The sequence below is a fragment of the Trachypithecus francoisi genome, unplaced genomic scaffold, assembly GCF_009764315.1.
Source record: "Trachypithecus francoisi isolate TF-2019V2 unplaced genomic scaffold, Tfra_2.0 Lachesis_group15, whole genome shotgun sequence".
NCBI lineage: Eukaryota > Metazoa > Chordata > Mammalia > Primates > Cercopithecidae > Trachypithecus > Trachypithecus francoisi.
Window position 1 is genome coordinate 100,799,134 of NW_022681460.1, and position 15,762 is coordinate 100,814,895.

General features: G+C 38.0%; 1 protein-coding gene across 18 annotated transcripts in view; it reads right to left on the reverse strand.

Moving 5' to 3' along the window:
• The window catches only part of MRTFB (myocardin related transcription factor B), a 205,945-nt gene that overhangs the window by 177,475 nt on the left and 12,708 nt on the right, over positions 1 to 15,762 (reverse strand). For all 18 annotated transcript variants that reach the window (XM_033235709.1, XM_033235697.1, XM_033235703.1 and 15 more), the window contains exon 2: positions 10,933 to 10,997. The gene's annotated coding sequence lies outside the window, so the exon portion shown is untranslated. The remainder of the gene's footprint in view (positions 1 to 10,932; positions 10,998 to 15,762) is intronic.

The window sequence follows — 15,762 nt, forward strand, 5'->3', positions numbered from 1 at the left end:
ACGTAGAAAGAAGCCAGACACAAAAGGTCACATATTTTATGATTCCATTTATATGGCACGTCCAGAATACGTAAATCCACAGAGATAGAAAGTAGATGAGTGGCTGCTAGAGGCAAGAGAGACAGAGAGGAGAATGGAGAGTAGGTATGGGATTTCTTTTTGGGGTGATGAAAGTGTCCTGGAATTAGTCAGAAGTGATGGGTGTACAACTCTGTGAGTATACTAAAAATCATTGAGTTCTACACTTTAAAAGGGTAAACTTTATAGTATATGAATTATATCTCAATAAAGCTGTTATTATTTAAAATGGTCAAAGTCATATAGTAACACCTCTGTGCAGAGGCCTGTTGAATCATTCTGCTTGCTACAGGATAACCTGTTGTAAAAACACACAAGCTGTTCAAATGAGGAAATAGTTTATTTTCCTACCAATAAATCCCTACAGTGACCAACCATAAAACTAAATCCAAAAGAAAAAAGAGGAAAGAACAAAAAAGCATGCAATTTGCAATTTGCTGGCAGGTACAGAATGGAATTAACCAAAGATGGCACAAAGAAAAATGGTTATCAGAACTGCTTACTTCTCTTTGATTATACAGATTTAACGAGTCAAAGTCCTTTTTACTCATGAAAAAAATGTGCCAGCTTCTTTATTAGCACACAGCAAGGAAAAACAAGCATTCTCTCCTATAACCAAATTAACATCCCGCAGAAGGTCTGTTTGTACTTGGCAGTCATGAACCTTTCATCTCAGAGCGCTGCTAAATTAAACAAGTCTGCTGTATTGAACATGATGAGCCAGACACCCTGGCAGGCTCCTCGGCTTCATGAGTTGATGTTGAAGAGCATTAGAAATAAAGAGGATGGTGAAAATGATGGTGGGGGTGCTCATAAAGTAGCATTATCTTCATTCTGTTCAGCATTTCCATGGTCTACAATGGCAACATTCTAACAACTTTCAAGCATTCTAACACCACCTCTCCCTGTCTTAGGGAAGAAAAGCATGGATTTTATAGCCAGAGAGATCTGTACTCAAGTCACAGTTTTGTTTTGTTTTGTTTTTTTGAGACGGAGTCTTGCTCTGCCACCCAGGCTGGAGTGCAGTGGCCTGATCTCAGCTCACTGCAAGCTCCGCCTCCCGGGTTTACGCCACTCTCCTGCCTCAGCCTCCCGAGTAGCTGGGACTACAGGCGCCCGCCTCGTCGCCCGGCTAGTTTTTGTATTTTTAAGTAGAGACAGGGTTTCACCGTATTAGCCAGGATGGTCTTGATCTCCTGACCTCGTGATCCGCCCGTCCCGGCCTCCCAAAGTGCTGGGATTACAGGCTTGAGCCACCGCGCCCGGCCCCGTTTTGTTTTGTTTTTAACCTACAAGCTGCATGCCCAAGTCCTGATTTCACAATCTCATTAAGTCCTTCTACTCTTTAAAACTGGGGTAATGAAATCTATCCTCACAGAACTGTTGTGGAAACAAAATGAGGTAATGCACACAAAAGACATCGTACAAGGCTCAGTGTACATCCCCACCATAAAATTCCTCACTGCTCCTAACTCTTCAAAGAACATGCTCATTTTAGAGTTTATATCACAGTATAAGTAATGGCCACTGGCATCCTTCTTCTACCCAAGGACATCTAATCAATCAAAAGATCCTATGAAGATTTCGTATTACATAAATTATTCCCCTCCATCCATCTCCACCTCACATAGACTTGAAGGTAACAAAGCCATGAATAAAATCTTTCAAATGTATTAAATCAGGGCATGGCACAAAGCATTCATTCACCTAAGAGGTATTTAAAAGCACTGAACTGAGAGACACACGAAGAGAAACACTTACTATTAGAGGAAAATGCATATTTTGCAGTGCAATAATTGGCAACCTTTCCATAAAGATTGATGCAATCTGATTGTAATTCTCAAGTGTCAGTTATCAGTTCTTAAGGTAAAAGAAAAAGGAAGTGGGATGGTTTCAAGTACGCCAAAAAAGATGTAGGAGGATATCCTTTCACACTGACAGCAATTAATGTTTGAGTGATAGCTGCTAGAACAATCAGACTGAAGAACTTTGTTACATTAGAAAAGACTGAAATATATTTAAAATAAAACTTACTGGGTTTAACATACACAAACACGTAATCTTCACCTTGAACTAGGTGTCCTCTCCGAGCAAAATGAAGAAGGAAAAGCTTGCATTTCTAATATTTGCCATTGCCTAGCTATGATAAGGAAGGAACTGATGGTTTTCAGCCATATTCCCATGTTGGACATCTATTTAAAGAGAGTAGCCTAGACTCTGCAGCAATACAGTCAGACTCACTCTCCTCAACTCAAGATAAATTTCCAGCATGCCACAACACTAAGCAAAGTGCCCAGAGTTAGGAAGGAAGGAAATTTCTCAAGGGGAATAGGACATTCGGAGGTTAAGTACATATCCTTAACCTAGAGAGTTTCACTGACTATTGAGCTCATCATGGAACTTAGGGCCCAAAGCTACTGTTCTCTCCTCCCTTTTCCAAACTCTACTCTTAAGACTCTGAGTTGAGAATACTCTTGGGAGAGACCAATTCAGCTGCAGATACTACAGAAGTAAGCCCTGAGCATTGGCTTTGCTAGAGATCTATTCTCTGTACTGCATACAAGCACTTCAATTTTTTTCCCCAGGGTTAGAGTTTAATATAACTCCATCTGAATATTCTACTGCTGCAAATTCTGTATATGAAGACAAAATTTTTCTCCTCTGCCCAACTTTCCAATCAAATGACTACTTCCCCTGCCAGACTAAACTTTAAGCTTTGTGCCTAAAATAGGAAGAAACTGTTGCAAATGCACAAAATCCAAGTCATTAAAGATGCTGAAAAAGTCTTAAACTTTCTGTTTAAGTACAATGTAAAAATTATTACAAATGCAGCTAAGAGGAGAAATAAATAATAAAGCCTTAATTTTCATTAAGACTTCTATTTACTGTAGTAATTCCTCACTTTCCAGGAGTATTTTTAGAATCAGGGCTTTAAAGCATGCAATTAAATAAAGTCATCAGTAAAATGATAACTACCATATAAGCAAATTCCTACACTGCCACATAAAAAAGATTGAAGAAACCAGAAATTTGGTTATTTTAGAAAACAAATACAAGATTATACCATTAGCCACAAGAAGATATCAGAGTTTTAAAGCCTAGAAAAACTTCATTAATTTAGTCCCTACTATTGAAGACTCAATTATTTCAAGTCTGCCTACATTTAACTTTGGATTATTTATTAAGAAAGGGGATGCTAAGCAAATTAAAGTGCAAATAAAAATTGCTAGAGGATTATTTAGTCAATATAAGATGTTATACATGGAAAAATAACTGCTGCTCAAATAGTGATTAAAACTAGCTCATGAACTCTCTGGAATCCTATATTCCAACAGAAACAAAGTGTATGAAAAGAGAGGCAAAAACACTGCTTCAATCTATTAATTATTCCATCTCCTCTGTTTAGTTTGGCTGTGAAAAATTGGTTAGGAGTCAGAAAGACTTAAAAGACAGGATACTGGACAAAGATTTATTATCCATTCTTCTCAAAGGCTAGCAATCAACTTCTCTGCTTCTATTTTTAATGAAATGCTGAGCCACAATTAAAATATAGCTCAATGTGTCTCCATTATAATTAAAAATTTATTTTGGGACATTCATTTCAGCCTTGTCTTCAAATAACATAACTATGAAAAACTTTCCCATGTCTATACTATGAAACATAAATCTGATTATTTAACAAGATCTAGTATCCTACCTAGTTTAGATACTTACTTTTCCCTTGACAACAACAAAGACACACAAACAAAAAAGCAGAGTTGGAAAATAAATGGGATACAGGCCAATTCAACATTTCAAACAAAATGTCACAAAATGTTATGGTAGCAAGTATCACTATAATTGTCTATGTTTAGATTTAGGTACATATAAAAATCACAGATGCTAGTTTTCTTATCCAAATTAAAATTTAAGGCACTTCTCATTTCCATCCTAATTCTAACAATGACAGTATTTACCAACCATTAATTCCTTCAAACACAATGTGGGTGTTTGCTGTGTGCATGCCAGGTATTATATCAGGTGCTAGATGTAAACCGGTGACTAAAACACCAGTTGTACTACTTGGTCCCTGATTTGGTGATATATGGTCAACAATGTTAACTTGGAATGAAAAGAAAAGCAATGACATTAAAGGCAATCTATATTATTAAAAGCTGTATTTTCCTTTTTTTTTTTTTTAAGATGACTTTCGCTCTTATTGCCCAGGCTAGAGTGCAGTGGGGCGATCTTGGCTCACTGCAACCTCTGCTCCCCGGGTTCAAGTGATTCTCCTGCCTCAGCCTCCCAAGTAGCTGGGATTACAGGCGCCTGCCACCACGCTGGGCTAATTTTTTGTATTTTTAGTAGAGACGGGGTTCTACCATGTTGGCCAGGCTGGTCTCGAACTCCTGACTTCAGGTGATCCACTCATCTTGGCCTCCCAAAGTGCTGGGATTACAGGTGTGAGCCACCACTCCTGGCCAGAAGATGTATTTTCTATCTGAAGAAAAAAAGGTGACTTTTAACTGGCTTTTTTTCTTTAAGATATGAGATCTTGCTATATTGTCCAGGATGGTCTCCAACTCTGGGCTCGAATAATCATCTCACCTCACCCTCCTGTGTAACTGCGATTATAAGTATTTGCCACCATGCCTTGTTAATTTTTTTTTTTTTTTTTTTGAGACGGAGTCTCGCTCTGTCGCCCGGGCTGGAGTGCAGTGGCCGGATCTCAGCTCACTGCAAGCTCCGCCTCCCGGGTTTACCGCCATTCTCCTGCCTCAGCCTCCGAGTAGCTGGGACTACAGGCGCCCGCCACCTCGCCCAGCTAGTTTTTTGTATTTTTTAGTAGAGACGGGGTTTCACAGTGTTAGCCAGGATGGTCTCGATCTCCTGACCTCGTGATCCGCCCGCCTCGGCCTCCCAAAGTGCTGGGATTACAGGCTTGAGCCACCGCGCCCGGCCAATTTTTTCTTATTTTAATTTAAACATTTTTTTTTTTTGTAGAGACAGGGTCTCACTATATTGCCTACGCTGGCTCTCTGATTTTCTTGTTTGAAATAGCTCCTGATAGTTAATTGGCTTTTTATTAAGTTAAAGAACAACCATAGGTCAATGACAAAGTTGATATATGTTTCATATGAAACCGTCCTCAAGTAAATCTTACTTGATTAAAATAAAATCTAAGGCAAATATAAAATTAAAGATCACACTCGTATCAGAAACTGTTAAAATCATTTAGACAGAAGAGATTCAACATCAGTAAACATAGGTTTACATATGAATGCATATTCACATAATCCACATAACTCAATATCATTACCCAAGTTTGTAAGTCATATTCTACATGCTATTCCACAACTGATATCTATGTTTGAGACATGTTAAGAAAGTAGTCTTTAAAGCTTCTTTATTTATCTTTTTAATTTTTTTCAAGACAGGGTCTTGCTCTGTCGCCCAGGCTGGAGTGCAGTGGCATGTTCTTGGCTCACTGCAACCTCCACGTCCTAGCCTCAAGTGACCCTCCTGCCTCAGCCTCCTGAACAGCTGGGATGACAGGCGTGAGCCACCATGCCCAGCTAATTTTGCATTTTTTGCAGAGATGGGATTTCACTATGTTATTGAGCAGGCCAGTCTTGAACTCCTGAGCTCAAGCGGTCCACCTGCCTCGGCCTCCCAAAGTGCTGAGATTACACGTGTTAGATACCGTGCCTAGCCTTAAAGCTTCTTGAAACTGCACTGTAAGTGAGTAAAAAACAAAGGGAGAGTTCTCTATGGAGGAAAACTTTCAGTATTGGAAATAGTAACAGTCAGTTGACCTATAGTTTAAAAATATTTATAATGAGTTAATGAAGGCAACAGATGAAAAACAAAGAATTCAACATACTTCAACACTCTCATCACATTTAAAGTCCAAGAGCGTTTCATCTATGCATGAGAACCACAGGTATCTTCTCAATAAGAAAACTCTTCACGTTAGTAAGAATATCAAATTGGAGGTCTTTGAAAACCTAAAAGGTATATTCCAATTAGAAACCTTGTTATCTCAAAAAAATACTGTTTTTGTCTCCTATTGGATTGCCAAAGATTAAAAAGATTAACAGGTTACATACAAAAGAAGGCGGTGCAAGATGGTGGAACAAGACTCTCCAGTATTCGTCCCAGGGCAGAAACATAAATTCGAACAACTATCCATCCCGGAAAACACCTTCACAAGAGCTAAGAAAAACAAGTGAGAGATTACAGTACCTGGTTATAGCACAAAAATTAAAAAAGACACACTGAAGGTGGTAGAAAGGATAGCTTTACATTATCCACATCACCCACACCCCCAACCATAGGCAGCACAGTGTGGAGAGAGATACCATCAGATGGGGGAAAGAGGTAAGTAAGCATAGGACTGTGTCTTGAATCCTAAAACCAGGCCCAACATAATAAAACCCAGTACCCAGAAGACCTCCATGACCCCTGACTCTAGGCCAGTACCCGGGGACTGTGCCTTCAGACCTGTCCTGGATCCAGGTGGAAACCTGTATCCCCTATGAGGCAGACTCCATTTCCAGTCCACATCACTGCCAGCCAACGACAGCAGGGTTGGGCTTCTGATACCCTCAGTGGCTTCAGGATTCAGGCATCCAATTAAGAAAGGAAGAAGTAAAACTGTTCCTGTTTGCAGATGACATGACCTTACTACATATAGACAACCCTAAAGTCTCCACCAAAAAAAAAACTGTTGGAACTAATAAATGAATTTAGTAAATTTGCAGGATATAAAATCAACATACAAAAATCAGTAATACTTCTGTATACTAACAATGAACTATCTGAAAAAAAAAATCAAGAAAATAATCCTATTTACAAGTTATCAAAAAAATAAAATACTTAGGAATAAATTGAACCAAGGAGGTAAAAGATTTCTACACCGAAAACTAAAACATCAGTAAAAGAAATTGAAGACACAAGTAAATGGAAAGACATCCCATGCTCATGGATCAAAAGAATATTTTTAAAATGCCCATGCTACCCAAAGTGCACTACTGATTAAGTGCAATCCTTATCAAAATACCAATAACGTTCTTCACAGAAAGAGAAAAAAATCCTGAAGTTTGTATGGAACTACCAAAGGATACGAACAGCCAAAGCAATCTTGTTATTTTATTTACTTTATTTTATTTATATATTACTATTATTTTATTGACACAGTCTCATTCTGTTGCCCAGGCTGGAGTACAGTGGTACAATCGTGTAGCTCACTGCAACCTCAAACTCCTGGCTCAAGCAATCTTTCCACCTTAGCTTCATAAGTAACTGGAACTACAGGTACAAATGACCACACCTGGCTAATTTTTATTTTTTGCAGAAACAGGGTCTCACTTTGTTGCCCCGCCTGGTCTCGAACTTCTGGTTTTCAAACTATCCTCCTGCCTTGCCTTCCCAAAGTGCTGGGATTTGAGCCACTGCACCCAGCCACAATCTTGAATAAAATAAAAAAGTTGGAGGTATCACACTACCTGATTTCAAATTGTACTATGAAGTTACAGTAACCAAACAGCATGGTACTAGCTTAAAATACAGACATAGACAAATGGAACAGAATAAAGAACCCAGAAATAAATTTATGCACTTACAGTCAACTGATTTTTGATAAAGGTGCCAAGAATAAACAATGGGGAAAGGACAGTCTCTTCTAAATGGTGTTGGCAAAACTGGATACCCACATGCAGGAGAATGAAATTAGATCCTTATTTCACATCATATACAAAAATCAACTCAAAATGTATTAAAGACTTAAATGTAAGATGTGAAATCATAAAGCTCCTAGGAGAAAACATAGAGGAAAAGTTCCATGACATTGGTCTGGACAATGATTTTTAGATATGAACCCCAAAACACAGGCAACAAAAGCACAAATCGACAAATGGGATTATACCAAATTAATAAACTTCTGCACAGCAAAGAAAGCAATCAACAGTGAAGAAACTTCCTAAAGAATGGGAGAAAATATCTGCAAACTATACATCTGGTAGGGGTTAACATCCAAAATATGTGAGAAATTTAACTCAACAGCAAGAAAAAAATCCCATTAAAAAATGGACAAGGGTGGTGGCTCACACCTATAATCCCAGCACTTTGGGAAGCCAAGGCAGGTGGACTGCTTGAGTTCAGGAGTCTTGAGACCAGCCTGGGCAACATGGCGAGACACTGTCTCTACAAAAAACACAAAAAATTTGGCAGAGTGTGGTGGCATGTGCCTGTGGTCCCAGCTACTTGGGAGGCTGAGGTGGGAGGATCACTTGAGCCTGGAAGGTCAAGGTTGTAGTGAGCCGTGATTGCACCACTGCACTCTAGCCTGGATAGACATTTCTCAAAAGAAGCATACAAATGGCCAGGTGTGGTGGCTCATGCCTGAATCCCAGCACTTTGGGAGGCTAAGGAGGGTGGATCATCTGAGGTCAGGAGTTCAAGATGAGCCTGGTCAACATGGTGAAACCCCGTCTCTACTGAAAACACAAAAGTTAGTCGGGCATGGTGGCAGATGCCTGTAATCCCAGCTACTTGCAAGGCTGAGACAGGAGAATTGTTTGAATCTGGGAAGCGGAGGTTGCAGTGAGCCAAGATCGCAGCACTGCATTCCAGCCTGCGTGAGAAGAGTAAAACTCCATCTCAAAAAAAAAAAAAAAAAAAAAAAAAAAAAAAGCAGCATACAAATAGCCAGCAAATACATGAAAAAGTGTTAAACAGCACTAGTAAATCCAAGTTAAAGCCACAATGAGATATCGCCTCCTGTCAGACTGGCTACTAAGATAAAAGGTTACTGGCTAAGATAAAAGGTTACTATAACTTCATAGTAAAATTTGAAATCAGGTAGTGTGATACCTCCAACATTTTTATTTTATTCAAGATTGTGGCTGGGTGCAGTGGCTCAAATCCCAGCACTTTGGGAAGGCAAGGCAGGAGCATAGTTTGAAAACCAGAAGTTCGAGACCAGGCGGGTTAACAAAGTGAGACCCTGTTTCTGCACATCCGACTCCTGTCGGAATGGCTACTATCAAAAAGATAAAAGGTAACAAATGCTGGCAAAAACGTAGAGACAAAGAAACCCTTGAACACTGTTGGGAGGAATGTAAATTATTGCCATTATGGAAAACAGTGTGTGGGTTTCTCAAATAAATTAAAAATGGAACTACCATATGATACAGCAATCCCACTACTGGGTATTTATGCAAAGGAAGTGAAATCAGTATGTCAAAGAGATAATCTGCACTTTCATGTTTACTGCAGCACTATTCACAACAGCCAAGATATGGAAGCAACCTAGGTGTCCATCAACAGATGAATGGATAAAGAAAATGTGGCATATATACACAATGGAGTACTATTCAACTATAAAAAAGGAAATCCTGTCATTTGTGGCAACATGGATGAACCTGGAGAACATTACCTTAAGTGAAATAAGCCTGATACAGAAAAACAAATACTACATGTTCTTACTCATATAAGGAATCGGAGAAAGTTGATCTCATAGAAGAAGAGAGTAGAATGATGGTTACCAGAGGCGTTAGAAGGTCGGGGGCATGTGGTGGTGTGGAGATGTTAGTCAAAGAATACAAAATTCCAGTTAGAAGGAATAATTTAAAGTGATCTATTGTACAGCACAGTGACTACTGTTAATTACGATATATTGTATTCTTCCAAAAACAGAGTAAATACAAAGAGGTTCTCACCACAAAAACGGTAACTATGTGAGGTAATGCATAATTTAATTAGCTAGATTGAAACATTCCACGACGTACACATACTTCAAAACATGTTGTACACAATACATACATACAATTTTATTTGTCTATGTAAAATAAACAAATTTGGAAAAAAGTTACACACACATCAACATTAACAAAACTCTGTGTGGGCAAGCATACGGAAAGCAGGACTCTAGTGGATTCTGAGTGGGGTTAGAAACTGGTAGTCTCTTTGGAGGACAGGTTAGCCATGTCTTAACATTTTATATGTGTATAATCTCTGACCCAGCAGTTACACATCTAAGAAGAGAAATGAACAAGTATACAATGATATAAGCAGAGGGTTGATCAATACATCTTTATCTACAACAAGGGAAAACTAGAAACGATCTAAAAGGTCATCAAAGGCATAAAGTATGGTGCCTCTAAAAGATGGAACATTAGGCAGCCAGTAAAATCATCATGTATGATTATGCATATCTTTTCCAATTCCTGCAGAGAGATGTACAAAACATATTTTTGCATTAAAAAAGGCTACTATATACAGGTAAACCAATTTATTTAAAATCTTGTATATAAATTCTTCTATATCCATAGATAGATTTCTAAAAGTATGTTCACCAAAATATTAATAGCAATCATTTCTTGGTGGCAGAAGTTGGATGCTAACTTTTATCATTATGTTGTTTTACACTGATAGAATTTTTTTTCATTATTATAATAAAAAACCCCAGAATTTTATTTAAGAAAAAGAAGTGTTCCTATCTCACCAAAAGTAACTTAAAATTCTTTCAACTCCCTATTTTAAGAAAAAAGTATTCACTGAATGCTGTAAAGTATATATAACCACCAAATAGCTATGGGTTTCTACTTGCTAGATTTCCTTCTCAGTACCATGCTTTAAAACCATGAGAAAACAGGAATTTAAAGATTAGATTCGAAGAGGTCGAGAACGTCAAATGAACTTATTTGAACAGCCCACATTCCTGGCATCTACCTTAAGAACTGTAGGTTCCATGAACTTAACCATTCCTAAAACAATCTCCCTGTTAGACCTCAAGAAAGCAGACTGTGAGAGGAAGTAAAAAAAATAAATAAATTACAGCTTCTTTGTTAAAAAAATTATTTAAAAACTTACCTCAGTAAGAATATTTAATTATTTTCCTGTCTTACATTCTCTTTCTTAGCACCTTTATTGTGAACCTGGAAAAAAAAAAAAAAAAAAGGCAAAAATTACTTTTTATTGAGCACCTACTATATGCCAGACATGGTGGTGTCTCCTGGAGAACGTGAAGTCTAAGATAAACTGGAAATAACAAAATAGAAGTTATTAAAATAGAATGGTAAGGAAGGAAAGTAAAAATTTGAAAGTATAACTAAAACTTTTCCTAAATTGTTCAAGAATCTATACATGACTGTATTCAAAGAATCATATTCAACAAACAAGCCTGGAGAACTGCAGCAGGTTAAGAGTTGGGGTGCTAGGCTCAGAGCATCTGCATTAGAATCCCAGTTCTACCACTTTCTACCTGTGTGATCTGGGGTAAGTAACTTCTCTGTGTGCCTGTTTTCCATATGTGTAACAATAGTACCCAATTCATAAGACTGCTGAGGATTACATGAAATAATCCACATCAGGGACTCTAAAGCACTTCCTGAAATGTATGTTCAATAAATACTATTTTTATTATAATGTTATTATATAATAATAAATCTGCCTCTCACCATCTCCACCACCAGCATTATTTATGATGATAATAATTATTACTAATTGGCTGCGCACAGTGGCATACACCAGTAATCCGCAGGCTTGATGAGGCCAAGGTGGGCAGATTGCTTGAGCCCTGAAGTTTGAGACTAGCCTGGGGCAACACAGTAAGACCGTCTTTCTTAAAAAAAAAAAAAAAAAAAAAAAATTTTGCCAGGAGTGGTGGTGCCCCTGTAGTCCCAGTTGCTTGGGAGGCTGAGGTATGATGATTGCTTGAGCCAAGGAGTTCAAGGCTGCAGTAAGTATAATTGTGCCACTGCCCGTGTCATGTACTCCAGCCTGCATGAGAGAGACTCCATCTCTAAAAAAAAGGGGAGAGGGGTGGGCATGAGCTTTGTACTCCAGGGGCTTACAGTATCCTGGGTGAAACAAGAGCTACCTAGACACATTATATAAAGCAAAAGAAAGATCAAAGTCAATTATTCACTCATTTAACAAACATCTGAATGTCCAATCTTTGCCAGTATTTTGCTGTGTGCAGGGCATTATTTGGTGTGCAGGACGAACACAGTTTCTCTCCTTACAGAGTTTACAGTACATCAAGGCCCAAGCTGCATGATGGACAAGCTATATGCAGAGACAGATACTGTTTTTGACTGGGTGGGGGACAGTAACAGATCTGAACTGGCAGAATTAGGTAGCACTATATTCTGGGTCGGAGGAATGTGGTTCCAGGAAACACAGGGCCTCTGGGAAACAGAAGCAGCACCATTGTTAAGGTGCTTCCAAGAGAGACTAAGGCAGTAAGGCAAGAAGCAGGAAGGGGCCTTAATACCAGGCTGAGTTTGTTCTCTGTTTTCAGGTACATTAATTGTCCTGCTGAAATTGAACAAGAGCTTAGTTTTAACTTCGATTCTAATGTCTTGTAACTGTTTTTCTCTATGGGTCCTTTCTTTTTTTCTTTTTTGAAAGTGAGAAGGGTAAGAGTGGGAAAAAAACGAGGGAATGGCAACCTCAGCCCATGTTGGCAACAATGGTGGGAGTGGACCAAGGGCACTAACAGAGTTTCACACGTTTTCTCTTTTACTCCCTCTAGCATTCTTACAGACAGTATTGCTCCTTTTACAGGTTAGGAAACTGAGGCTCAGAGAAGTCAAATAGATTTTAAGTTCATAAACTTAGCATGATCTTTATTCTTTAAAAGGTGCTTTCTGGAACTAGACAAAACGATTCTAAAGTTCACATGCAAAAATAAATAAGCAAGAATTGCCAAAAAAAAAAAAAAAAGAGCAACAAGGGGAAACTAGTTTTAAAAGATATTAAAACATTTTATAAAACCAATGTAGTACTGGTATATGAATAGAAAGACTAATGTCATAGAATAGGAAGTGCAGAGATGTACCCCAATACATCCAAAAACTCACACCACCATAAACTGGATTCAGAGATGAACACTGAAACAAATAGGTAAAGATAACTGGTGGCCACATGGAAAAAGGAAAAGTTAAATTATATATCACTCTGAACACCACAATAAATCCTAAATGGATCAGAGATTTAAGTGTTAAAATGAAACCATAAAAGCACTAAAAGAAAACATGGGCGAATTCCAGAAGTCGTGGAGGCCTCTGACGTAAAATCCAGATACCGTAAGAGATTAATGTTAAGTACATAAAATGTAAAGAAAGCCATATTTAAGCCTTCTTTATATCAAAAAACATGAAAGTCATTTTTAAAAACAAGTGACAAGTTGAGCGAAACTGCAACCTCACAAAGGGCTAATCTCTCTAATTTATGCATTCATAGAAATTGGTAAGAAAAAGCAATCCAAAAGAAAAATGTGCAAAGAGCATGAACAGATAGCTCACAGAAAAAGGAATACGAATAGCCTTTAAGCACATGCAAAGGTGCTCAGCCCGATTCATAATGACAGCAATGCATATTAAAACTACATGGAGTTATCATTTTTCATCTACGAGACTGACAGAAATCCAAAGGTTAACCATTGGAGAGGTTATGGAGAAATAAGGAGTCTCATACATTACTGATGCGAGCTCAAAATAGTGCAGCTCTGGAAGAAGAAAGTATTTATACCAATTACAAATGCATTGCCCACTAACCAGCAATCCCACTTCTAGGAATATATCCAACAGATAATGCCTGAAATATGCAAAATATGTGCACAAGGTTATTCAGCACAGTGTCACCTGTGAGTCTTGGACTGGAAACAACTCAAATATTGATCACGGGAGGCTAAACAGCCAAACAACGCATATTTTACAGTTGTTTAGAAAAACGTTTTCTGGGCCAGGGGCAGTGGCTCTTGCCTGTAATCCCAGCACTTTGGGAGGCCAATGTAGGTGGCTAACCTGAGATCAGGAGTTCGAGACCAGCCTGGCTAACATGGAGAAACGCCATCTCTACTAAAAATACAAAAATTAGCCAGGCCTGGTGGCGCGTGCACCTGTAGTCCCACTCCCAGTGGGAGGCTGAGGCAGGAGAATCGCTTGAACCCGAGAGTTGGAGGTTACAGTGAGCTGAGATGGTGCCACTGCACTCCAACCTGGGCGACAGAGCGAGACTCTGTCTCAAAAAAAAAAAAAAAAAAAGAAAAACAATGTAAAAAAATGTTTCCTATATACTATTTGAAGATATGTCAAGATAATATTAACTTTAAAAAAAAGTAAGGAACAGAATATTCACAGTCTGTATATTTTATATAAAAAGAGTATATATAGTATATTAGTATTTGCTTGTATCTGTATCTATACAAAAAAAGACATCTATAAGAAACAAATGAAAGGTTATTTATGGAGAGAATTAAGACAACTGGAATTTGGATTTCTCAAAATATGCCTTGTATCATTTTAATTGTTGAACCATATGAACATTTTATCTACACAAAAAGAATTTCTAAATGTTAAGAGCACCTTGCAAAAAGAAGTGAAAAAGAACTATCTATAAACCAGAGTCTAAATTTTCTCTGACATTGGTGTCAAGCAACTTTAGTGTGGCTATCACCGTAAATTATAAGACAAGGTGCTTTTCTTTCCTCCAATTGAGCCAAAGTATATGATTATAATAATCTATTTTTAAAAGCTGGGGTGAGGAATTAGAAGAGAGAACAGAAAAAGGTGAAAAGAGAAGGAGCTCTACTCTAATGGTTCTAAAAGTATGGTCCTTGGACTAGCAGAATCATCATCACCGGATAATTTGTTAACAATATAAATTCTATGGGCCCAGCCCAGACCTACTGAATCAGAGACTCTGGAGGCGTCGGCTAGCAATCCTTTTAATACACACTCAAGTTTGACAGACACAGATCTGGTCCCATGATTTTTACATGTTCATGTGCATTGCCCAGGAAGGGATCTTTTAAAACGCAAATTCTGGGCCAGTTGGTCTGGAGCTGAGCTCAGAGTCCACATTTCAAACAAGCTCCAGGTTGCTGCTGATGTGCTGATGGTGTGGGGACCACATTTTAAGACGTAAAGCCCAGGTCCACCTGGGGAAGAGGTACGCAAAGGGTCTTCACGTGATTAAGTTTGCTGTGAAACCTGCACTCAACATTAGACAGAAAAAGTCCTTACACAGGTTTCCTAGCTAAGGTATACCATGCAACTAGCTTCCCATAAAAACTGTGCACTTCACACAGAGTAAGTACGTTTTCAAATATATTTCTTAAACAACAATAACAACTATGATTCACTGAGATCCAATTTAAGGATGTCCCATTTGAGAAAACTTTCATTTATAAGTGGGTCTTCCAGAATGGAAACAAACAAAAAACACAAAAAACCATATTCATACAACTGCCTGGTTATATTATCTGATTAACTTTACCTCAAACACACTAACCACACCATCTGCTCTTCGTGAAAATTCATCAAGCAGTTTGTTTCCTTTTAAACATTTTCAAAAAAAAAAAATGGTTCTTATATTTATAAACATTGATTCTCCATTTGTTTTACATGAAGAAATCTCTACAGGAATCTTCTTACTAAAGAATTCTAGTTTAAATGGAAGGTCTAGAAATGTTGTGTATCTTCATATTGCAAGTCACCCTTTGAATAAAGTTTTTGGTGTTAAACATTAATCATCGTTTCATATTCCCTATTCATGTAGTAAAATTATGTAATAATTTTTACATATTCCCTATTTCATTGACTCTAACATGCCATCAATTTCAAGACACACTCCTATTTAATGTCCTACTAAGAAGTTGCCAACAACGTGCTAATTTTAAGATGTCATTCTATC